The following is a 10841-nucleotide window of genomic DNA, read 5'->3' as shown; positions in this document are numbered from 1 at the left end:
TTCCTTGTAAAAGTAATAATGCTTGTGGTGACCAATAATACTTGAATTTTAATTTTCACATACTACAAAAAATCTGACATATAGTGACACTAAAAAAAGCATCGATAAAACCTTAAAATCTGTCAATATAGCACCATAAACTCTATAACAACGATCAAAATGTGTATTTTGATGAATTTTTAACCGTTAGGTTATCCTTTGTTGATATAAACCTATACTGACGGTTTTTAAGGTGTCAGAATAGCTTATAAAGATATACCTATGGTTTAAGATCATCAATAAATATATATATGTTGGTATAGTATCTGTTGTGTGTTTCACCATGATACTTTTTATCGACGGTTAACACCTATCAATATAAACTTATATGTTTTAATTTTTCTTACCTATACCAACAGTTGATGCTCATCAATAGAGATTCGTATGTTTTAAGGCATCGATAAAATCTTTTTTTTGTTAATTATATTTTCAATATTAATATTAATTTATTTATAATCATAATATGATATAGTTTCATATAAAGTAAAAATACATAAAAATGTAAAAATATTTAATAACATTTGAAATAAAACAACAACCAAATTGTTTTATAATTCATAAATTTAAAATAAGTCAAGAACTAACATCATTATACCAAATCAAAAAAAAAAAAAAAACGAGCATTAATATCTATGATTGAATGTCTACAAACATGGTGCACAAAGTTTGCATCAAAAAATCCTCTAGGTGCTATTACTAATGGCTGAACCTCAAATCATCTCTATATATTCTGAATGATAGTTTGAAGATTGTTCACATCAGATGCATATTGATATGTTGCAACTCTTGTTCCAATACCGTAGCCACACAATTCGTTTCCTAATTAGCCAATTTGTTATTTAAGAAATTCCTATAAAAATGACGCGGGCATTAAAATTTTAAAAAGAAAGATTTGTTTTTTATGATATTTTTATCCTAAAGGCCTAAGGATAAGCTATTTACTAGATTAAGAAGAGAAGCTCTTCCCCATCTTCATGTTCCATAGTCACATTTATCAAGAGGCCACCAATCCGCGGTAGAACAGATGAAGTTTTCATCTGTTTTTCCTATTGAAGCTGTTCCATTAACAAAAAACAGTGCTACTAATAACATTTCCAAGCTTTCCTCTACTTTTTGAGATGACAAAGACTGAGCCTAAATTCATCCAATACAACAAAAAATACAAAAAAAGGCATGCTCAATGACATAAAATTGAAATGTAAAAAATAAAAAATACCTTTGAGAAATGATGAGAGTTTTGATGCTTCAACTTTGATTCAACTCTAAAACAAAATACATGCCGATGGGTTTAAGTTCGTAGAGTCTGTGAGAGATGAAGAGAGTTGGTGAGAGTTGGAGATTAGGCTATGGGTACCAACGAGTGGAAAAAGTTGGTGAGAGGTGCAGATTAAGTATATAGAGTCAGTGGGAGGTAGAGGTAAAGAAAATGATTTAAATTCATAAGCCTGCCATTTTTTTGGAATTATTTAAGGTATTTTTTACTAAAAACACCTTGAACAATCCTTTACAAAAAAATTCAATTGGGTTATTCAAGATATTTCTAGCCAAAAACGCCTTGAATAATTTCCTTAATAAATTTTTTATGAGAAATTATTGAAGGCATTTTTAGCCCTTCTAAATTTTGTTGAGAGGATTATTGAAAGTGTTGAAAGTGTTTTTGGCTAAAAACGCTTCAATAATCCCTTCCAAATTTTTTTAGGAGATTATTGAATGCATTTTTGGCCAAAAATTCCTTTACTAATCCTTGAAAAAAAATTTATGAGGGATTATTAAAGGCATTTTTGGCCAAAAACCCTTCAATAATCCTCTCAATAAAAATTTTTTTTGGATTATTGAAGGTGTTTTTAGACCAAAATACCTTCAAAAATCTCCTCCAAAATTTTTTGTATGGAGTATTGAAAGCGTTTTTGAGCGAAAATACCTTCAATATTCTCTCTTCAAAATTTTTTAAATGGATTATTGAAGGCATTTTTGGCCAAAAATGCCTTCAATAATCCCAATCAAATATTTGTAAGCTAATAGTTTTTCTGTTTTGAGCCTATACTGACGCTTACGTTAATAACTATCAGTATATAACATATTTATACTGTCGGATAGTTATATGTTGTCAGAAAAAGTTTATTTGTATTAAGGTTAAATAAAGTGTTGGTATAAGTATGGTATATTCTAACGATATTAAAAAACCATTAGTAAAAGTTTCTTTTGCTTACAAATTTTGATTGTCAGTAAATAATTCATACAAATTTTTTTTTGCATGGATTATTAAAGGTGTTTTTGGGCGAAAATGCCTTTAATAATCCTCTCTAAAACTTTTTGAATGGATTATTGAAGGCGTTTTTTGCCAAAAACATCTTCAATAATCTCATTCAATTTTTTGTAAGTCAATATTTTTTTTGAGCCTATAGTGATAGTTATGTTAATAACCGTCAGTATATAATATATTTATACTGACAGATAGTAATATACCATCAAAAAGTTTATTTATACCGAAAGTTAAATAAAGTGTTGGTGTAAGTATGGTATATTCTAATGGTATTAAAAATTTGTTAGTAAAAGTCTCTTTTACTAATGAAATTTGACCGTCAGTATAACCAAGCGTTAGTATATGAAAAATATTTTTATATTGACAATTTAAGAAATAGAAAAACATCAAATGAAATGGATGAAGAAAATAAGATTTTCAAGTTGTAGGACACCTAAAAAATATGTCAAAGTTGTTATTAAGAGCACTGTTAACCATATGACATCTAACAAATATGCCAAAGTAGTTATAACACATACATGTAAAAAGCAAGTGTATATTCTTAATTTTACGTTGCACTAATATATGGTGTCTTATCAAATCACTACAAAAAATCTGACATATAGTGACACTAAAAAAGCATCAGTAAAACATCAAAATTCGTTAGTATAGCACCATAAACCCCCTACTGATGGTCAAAATGTATATTCTAATGAAATTTTAACCGTTGGTATATTCCTTGTCGGTATAGACCTATACTGATGATTTTTAAGATGTTGGAATAGCTCACAGAGATATACCTACGGTTTAAGATTGTCAATAAGGTATATCTATTGGTATAGCATATGTTGTGTGTTCCACCGTTATGATGGTTAACACCTGTCAATATAGACTTGTATGTTTTAATTTTTCTTACCTATACCAATGGTTAATACTAGTTAGTGTAGCTTTTACCTATATTGATACTTAAAGCCCGTCAGTATAGGTAAAAAATATTTTAATTTTCTCACCTTTACTGAAAGTTAGCGCCCATCAATATAGACTTATATGTTTTAATTTTTTTTACCTATATCGACAATTAACGTTTGTCAATATAGACTTTTAATTTTTCTTACCTATATCGATGCTTAGCATCCATCAGTATAGATTTGTATTTTTTAATTTTTTTTACCTATACCAATAGTTAGAGACTGTCAGTATAGAATTGTAAGCTTTAATGGATATACCTTTACCGATGGTTAAAGATTGTCAATATAAACTTATGTTTTTATTTTTTTATTATATTTTGATGACTGTTAGTATCACTTGAAATATTCTAATGATCAAGTGTGTCAGTATAAATGTTAAGACGTTGGTAAAAGTTTTCAAAAATTATATTTTCAATTATTAATATTAAATTATTTATAATCATAATATGATATGTTTTCATATAAACAAAAAAAAAAAAACACATAATATGGTAAAAGACAGTTAGTAACATTAAAACTATAAGTAAATTATTTATAATCCACAAATTTAGTAAAGTGCAAAACTAAAGTCATTGTTCCAATACTGATAAAACAAATATCAATAAAACAAACATAGATAAAAGGTTACACCCCCTCACCCTAAAAAACACAATCATAAGTTTGCACCACCAAATAGCTAAAAACCTTTTAATCACCTTAAAACTTCAATAATATTCTTAACAAGATAATCTTAAAAAATTTGTAAACGAACAAACAATTGCAAAACCACCTCAATAAGAAAAAGCATACATGCACCAATTACAAGCCTTTTCCAAAACCAAAATATTTTAATTCATATAATATATCACAAGTCTTGAAAAAGTCAACAGGTATAGCTACATCATATAACTAACAAGCTTAATGAACTCAGCTTACTAACAGTATTCAATATACCTATCAAGTATCACAAAACACAATGGCCTTATTTCAACAAAGTGCATAACATCCAAAACAAAACCAAATCCCTCTACAAACATAATGCTTTGAGTAAATAAATAACTTTCTAAATTAAATAATCCCATTATAGATTTCTACAAAGAAGCATCTGCATAGCCAAAAAAACTCCAATTAGAATTCTTGTAAATTATCTTATATATATAGAAGGTAAAAAGGTAATCATCCATTCATATACCAGTAAAAGTAATCTTATAAACATCTCATTCATTCATATATATAAAAGGTAATAATCTATTTATATACCTGCAAAAATAATATTATAAACATCCTATTCATTAATGTAATGCATGAATGAACAATAAATAACCTAATTTTCATGTGCAATCTCCTCATTCTTTTAGTTTAATTCCAAATATAACTTAGTGAAACCAACCTAAGATTATTTTAGTCAATAGAACTATCATTAAATAAATATTTTCACTATAACATTCAAGTCTATAACTACAAAGCATGCTTACATCATAAGGAAGCTTTTTCAAAGGAAAGATAGAAAAAAGGCAAGAAAGCCTTCTCAAGGGAAACAAAGCAGGCTTTAAATCATATTGTAATTTAATGATTATGGAAAATATGATGGGTAATGTTTAAGGAACACAATTACATTATACAAACTAGATTCAAAATTAATTTTGGCATTCTATCTAAGAAACAAGTATCAAGCAAAGCATTTTCACATATATATCATGTGATGATGAGTTTACCATTTTCATTTTCATTATGTTGATGACTTGAATTTGAAGAACGATAGTTTTCACATGCGATTTTTGGAGCACTACTAGCATCAAAAACCTAAAATTAACTTAAAAAAAATTTTAATAAGGTACAAGATTCTAAGCAATATTACAATTTACATATATATATATATAAACTAAAATATATATTATATACACCTCTCTATTCACCATGTGAGTAACAGTATTCAAGATATTTATATTCTCATTAGAAAATTATCTTTTAAGTACTAATAAGATAGTACTTAAAGTTTCTTTCAAGTCTTTAATTTCAACCTTCAACTCTTATACATCTTCCTTATGTTGATCCAATTCAAAAAGTGAAGGACCATATTATTTAGATGAAGTAGATATTGTACCTATACAGCAAAAATGCTTTTTTCTCTCCGATCCTTTAACTTTTGAATAAACATCACCTTTTCATGAACTCTTTTTAGAATTTTGAGCACTATTTTTGCTCAAACCTTATTTCATGAGTTCCTAAAATTGTAAACAAACATTTTAGTATAAAGAACAAAACATAAATAAAAGCATGTAAGAACTAAATTAAAACCACAATTTTAGTTGCTTTGTCATTCCCAACACTTCCATCTTTACGTGTATGAGAAAGAATATACACCTCAACATGTGATGGTAAAATTTCATTAGCTTCTTCTTTCTACAAAGGTATAACATTAATTATTATAATGACAAAATCGTACATATAAAAAGCAAATTTCATATTCATTTAACTGAGTGCGATGAGGAAAATTGATATATGTATCAAAGTTTGAGTGATCTTCAAGAATGATTTTGTTCTTATGCAATGAGGCTCATCTAATTTTTAGTGATTTTGTTTTGTTTATCTCATTTTGTTCCTTAACACAAATGAATAAGAAAAGATATATTATAATAACTTTGTAATTATTATCTTAGTGTTAAAACAAAGTAAATAGTATCTTTTGTAAACATTTACCTTCGTTTTATTAGTCAACTAATGTGCAGTAAGAAATAATAATTGACTTTTGTCTACTCGAGAGTAATCAACCTTTATAGCTATTTCTCCTGGTGTCTTGTGTTCATTATAAAATTTAGACTTCAATTCTTTTTTCCATTGCCTCCACTTAGCACCCGTGTTTTTTAATGCACAAGACTTTATTTTTTTTATATATTTCTTCATCAACAAGCTCATCAGAATCAGATTTGTGAAATTCAAACTTTGACTACAATTTGAAAGAAGCAATTGGAAAGAAAATGTCAATATATATTATATGAATTACTACTATTAACTAGAAACTAAAAGATTAATGTCATGGCATTAGCTAGCAAGTAAAACATTATCGTATTGATACCTCTAATGTTTTCCACATTTCTTTCTTCTTATCATCAATATATCATGCCAATTTATATAATTAATTGGTGTAAAGCTAGGCATTCTTACTATGCTACCAATGAATCAAGTTAAAGAGTAAGATTCATCACTGATAGGTATAGCATCATCATTGACCTTAACAACAACATGTTCTTTTTTTTTCAAATCTAAATATTAGCCATACATGTAGGACTTGAGCTTTTTTATGTTGAACATTTCCTACGTAGAAAAATTACATGTAAAGAAAGTAATTAAATTCATTAAAAATTGTATTTGTACAACATTATAACACATAAAGAATTATACTAATAAAATATAGTGTTTTTATACCTGAATTATGTTCAACTTGTTCATCTTGATCTTCATTATTTGTAGATTGAGAAATTAGTTCTTGAGATTCTTATAGAGGTCATGTTGTGAAGCTTCTAGATCTACAGGCACATGTTGTTTTTCATATTATGTTTGTAATTGAGAACTAGATGCATGATTTGCCCTAGTGATATTCAATCATCTACGGTTTACTATTTCAAGTCTAATAATACATAATATATTAGTGAACTATGTCTTATATTGCAAAACCTATCTTACACTGTAAAACCTTAAAAATAATTAAACTATTACATAGAATTAAAAAATGTCCTCCTCATTGTGTTCATCTATGGGATCTTCTTCTACATGCTCATTTTCAATCTTTGGTATGACCTTCATTCCTTCATCATCAACTTCACTTCTAACCCAAATTGAAGTACCATGTGTGTCATCAAATTCAACATAGATTTATCCATTCTCTTCTTCCTATATAAGGATAATTCATCACACATATCAAATACATCTATAAGTTTTGCATGCTTGACAAGAATCCAACCGTTATGTCTTTCATCCTTCATATAAAAAACTTTCTTAGCTTGTGATGCCAAGATAAAATGATCATGAACCAAATTAATTTCACTATGAGCTAGATGTAAAAATTCATAAGAGTGAAACCAAATTTATCCTTTTCGCAACCTCTATTTATATTAATCCAATCACATTTAAATAACACAACTTTCATTCTACCAATATAATTCAATTGAATGATGTCTTGTAAAATCCCATAATAGTTAACTACCTCTTCAATAGGTTGTCTATCTCTTGTTCTTGCATAACTCATCATCTTGGTTGTTACAACAACCCCACTGTTTTGAGTTTTCAAGTATCTATCACATGCCTTGGTATGAAATCTAAAACCATTGACGATATAACCAATGTATTTTCTAACAGCAGTTGGACTATGAGCCAGCCATCTAAGTTGATCTATGATGTTTGCATCTCTTTGTTGATCCAAATTGGCAACCTATCCAATTTCATCTATGGTTAAAATAATAATCTAACTATAAAAACTTTAATTACATATTCCAAACCATGATGTGTGACTTACAAGATCACGAAACTAATCATGAAAATTTTCACTTTGCAACTTTTATAACTCATATGACATAAGCTGAAGAGACCAATTACGCCTCTTAATAAATTGCTTATGTTTTTTACATGAAAAAAAATTCTTAGAAGACTATTTAACATACTATAAAAAAAATTATCAAGTATAATATGCATGTAGATAAGTGATCTTACTTTATAAAAGGAGCAACCTTAGCAAAATTAACTAGCATATATTGATGTGCTTAAACAAAAGTTATAGCATCAAATACAATTCATGAGACCATTTTATGCTTGTTAACATTAAAACCTTTACATTTTGATGTTCTCAATGATCTTTCTATAGTAGTAAAAATGGATATTTCTTTCTCTACAAAGGGATTCTTGTCTTCATTTTGGATGGATCGATTAAAAATAGTTTCCATCCCATCAAAGTATCTTGAACAAAAAGTTATGCATTCATTTGCTAAGTACATTTTTGCAATTGAACCTTCAGGACAAGCTCTATTACGCACATATGATTTAAGAGTAAAAAAAAAACCTATATAAATGGAAGTTTAATAGAAAAGATCATTAGCAAACATGCTAGTTAAAATTTAAGAAAAAAAACCTATACCACTTTAAGATATACCTCTCAATAGGATATATCCACCAATAAATGATTGGACTAGAAATTTTTGCTTCATTTGCCAAATGAATAACTAAATGTACCATTATTGTGAAAAAAGATGGAGAAAAAATCTTCTCCATTTTACATAAAATTGATACAGCTCGAGACTCAAGTAATTTAAGCTTATTTTCCTCAAGAACTTTAAAACAAAGGTCTTTAGAAAAGGTACATAAATCAATAAGAACCAAGCACACCTTATTAGAAAAGGACCATTGTATTTTTATAGGAAGAAACTCTTGTATTAAGAGAGGCAATCATAACTTTTGAGCCCTATTAGTTTTCGTTGTTTACATTGCATACAACATGAGATATTTAAAGAGTATTCATTTGGAGTTTTCATTTCACTGAAAATCTTTAAAAAAGAATTTTTTTCAATTAAGCTCATTTGATATGAAGCTTAAGGCAAGTGTTAGGTGTTAGTGCTAGGATGAGTCTTTAGATGAAGAACACTACTTATACCCATTTCTACAAGGTCAAGTCGTGCTTAGTAGTTATCCTTTGACTTTTTTTCTTGCCCAATCAATGTACCAAGAATGTTATCACAAATATTTTTTTTATATGCATCACATCAAGATTGTGACATAATAAAAGACATTCCTAATAAGGTAATGTGAACAAAATACTCTTCTTCTTCCATGGCCCATCTTCATTACCATTCCATTGTTTCAACTATCTTAACACTTCACTCCCGGATGGTGGTGAAAGAGCACTTCTAAATTCTCGAGTCTTATCAAATGAGTTTTTTTAAAACCTATGATTAGGTTGCAACCACCTACGATGGCACATATAACAATACTTTCTACCTTGTTGTAACTACTTAGATATAGTATCAAATCCATAGCAAGAACATGCATACGCTCCCCCTATACTCCACCCAGACAAATTGGCATATACAGGGAAGTCGTTAATGGTCCAAATTAATGCTGCACGCAGTTGAGAGTTTTAATTTTTTAAGGCATTAAAAGTCTAAACACCAACTTCCCAAAGTTCTTGCAACTCTTCTAACAAAGATTGTAGGTATATATTTATATTGTTTCCAAAATCTTTTGGACTAGGAATAAGTAAAAAAATAATAAAGTTTGTCTATTTCATGCACATCTATAAAGGTAAGTTATAAAGTATCAATACAATAGACCAAGTGCTATATGTCACACTTATAGTTTTGAAAGGGTTAAAACCATTAAAAGCCAATCCCAAACAAATATTACGAGGGTCAAAGGAAAACTCAAGATATTGAAATCTAATTCTTTCCAAGATAGAGAATCTGCAATATGTCTTACACGTCCATCCTTAGTACGCTCATATTCATGCTAAGTCATCAAAGGAACAATTTTTGAAGACATGAATAACATTTGTAGTTTTAGAATTAAAGAAAACCAACGCAAAATCTTAGTAGATTTTTTTTTTCTACACTATATTGAGGATCACTTTTGCATCATTCAAGCTTTCTTTCCACCTGGAATTGCTACATTTTGAACATATTTCTTCATTTGCCATATCCGTCCAAAACAACATTCAATCATTGGGACAAGCATGGATTTTTTCATATCTCAAACTTAAGGCAAAAATCATCTTTTTTAATTCTTGATAAGCCCCTAGCAATGTATTACCCTTTGGCAAAATAAGTTTCAAAACCTCTAAAAAGGTATTGAAAGATTTGTTTATCCAATCATTAAAACACTTAATGTGGAACAATAGATTCCAAAGGAAAACTTTGTGAAGTTTTTGCAATTTGGATATAATTTTTCCTCTGCATCTTTAAGTAAGCTATAAAACCTGTCACTATCAATTCTATGACTATGGTGTTGCTCTTCAAGTATCTCTAGTCTATATGTTACCCACATCAACATTCATAGCTCTTTCAGCCATCATATTATGTAATAAATCATGAATGTCAGGACTTTATCCTTTTTCTTCATCATTAGTTATTCCAATAGGTAAACATACATCCAAGATCTCCTTGTGAAATACCCATTGAACATATCTTTTGAGAAAACTATGACATATTATGTGATCAAATGCATATTTCCTACAAACTCTAAATGTGTTGATACATTTAACACAAGGGCACTAAATTTTTCCATCTTCAGATGATATTACAAAGGCAAAGTCTAAAAAACTAGTGACTTCTTTTATGTATTCTTCATTAGCTCTTGACATAAGATTTATCCACGCCTTATCCATAAAATGTAAGATGATTTGCCCTAGTAATAAAATTATATTTAATTTAAAAACTTAAATTAAAACAATAGCATTTAATTTAAGCACTAAATAAAATTTGACTATGTAAGCATAATGTAACATTTTCATTAAGAATAATATTTCAGATGTACCTTTATAATTAAACTTATGTATTTTTAAAAAAAGCACAACCAAGATTAGTTTTGGTTAAATAAGCAAGAGATAGGTAGAAATCTGGCTAGCTTGTAAA

The sequence above is a fragment of the Durio zibethinus genome, chromosome 25 (genome assembly GCF_047325235.1).
Source record: "Durio zibethinus cultivar Kanyao isolate XHJ-2024 chromosome 25, ASM4732523v1, whole genome shotgun sequence".
Lineage (NCBI taxonomy): Eukaryota > Viridiplantae > Streptophyta > Magnoliopsida > Malvales > Malvaceae > Durio > Durio zibethinus.
The sequence above is the reverse complement of the archived record's forward strand: the minus strand, read 5'-3'. Positions refer to the sequence as shown.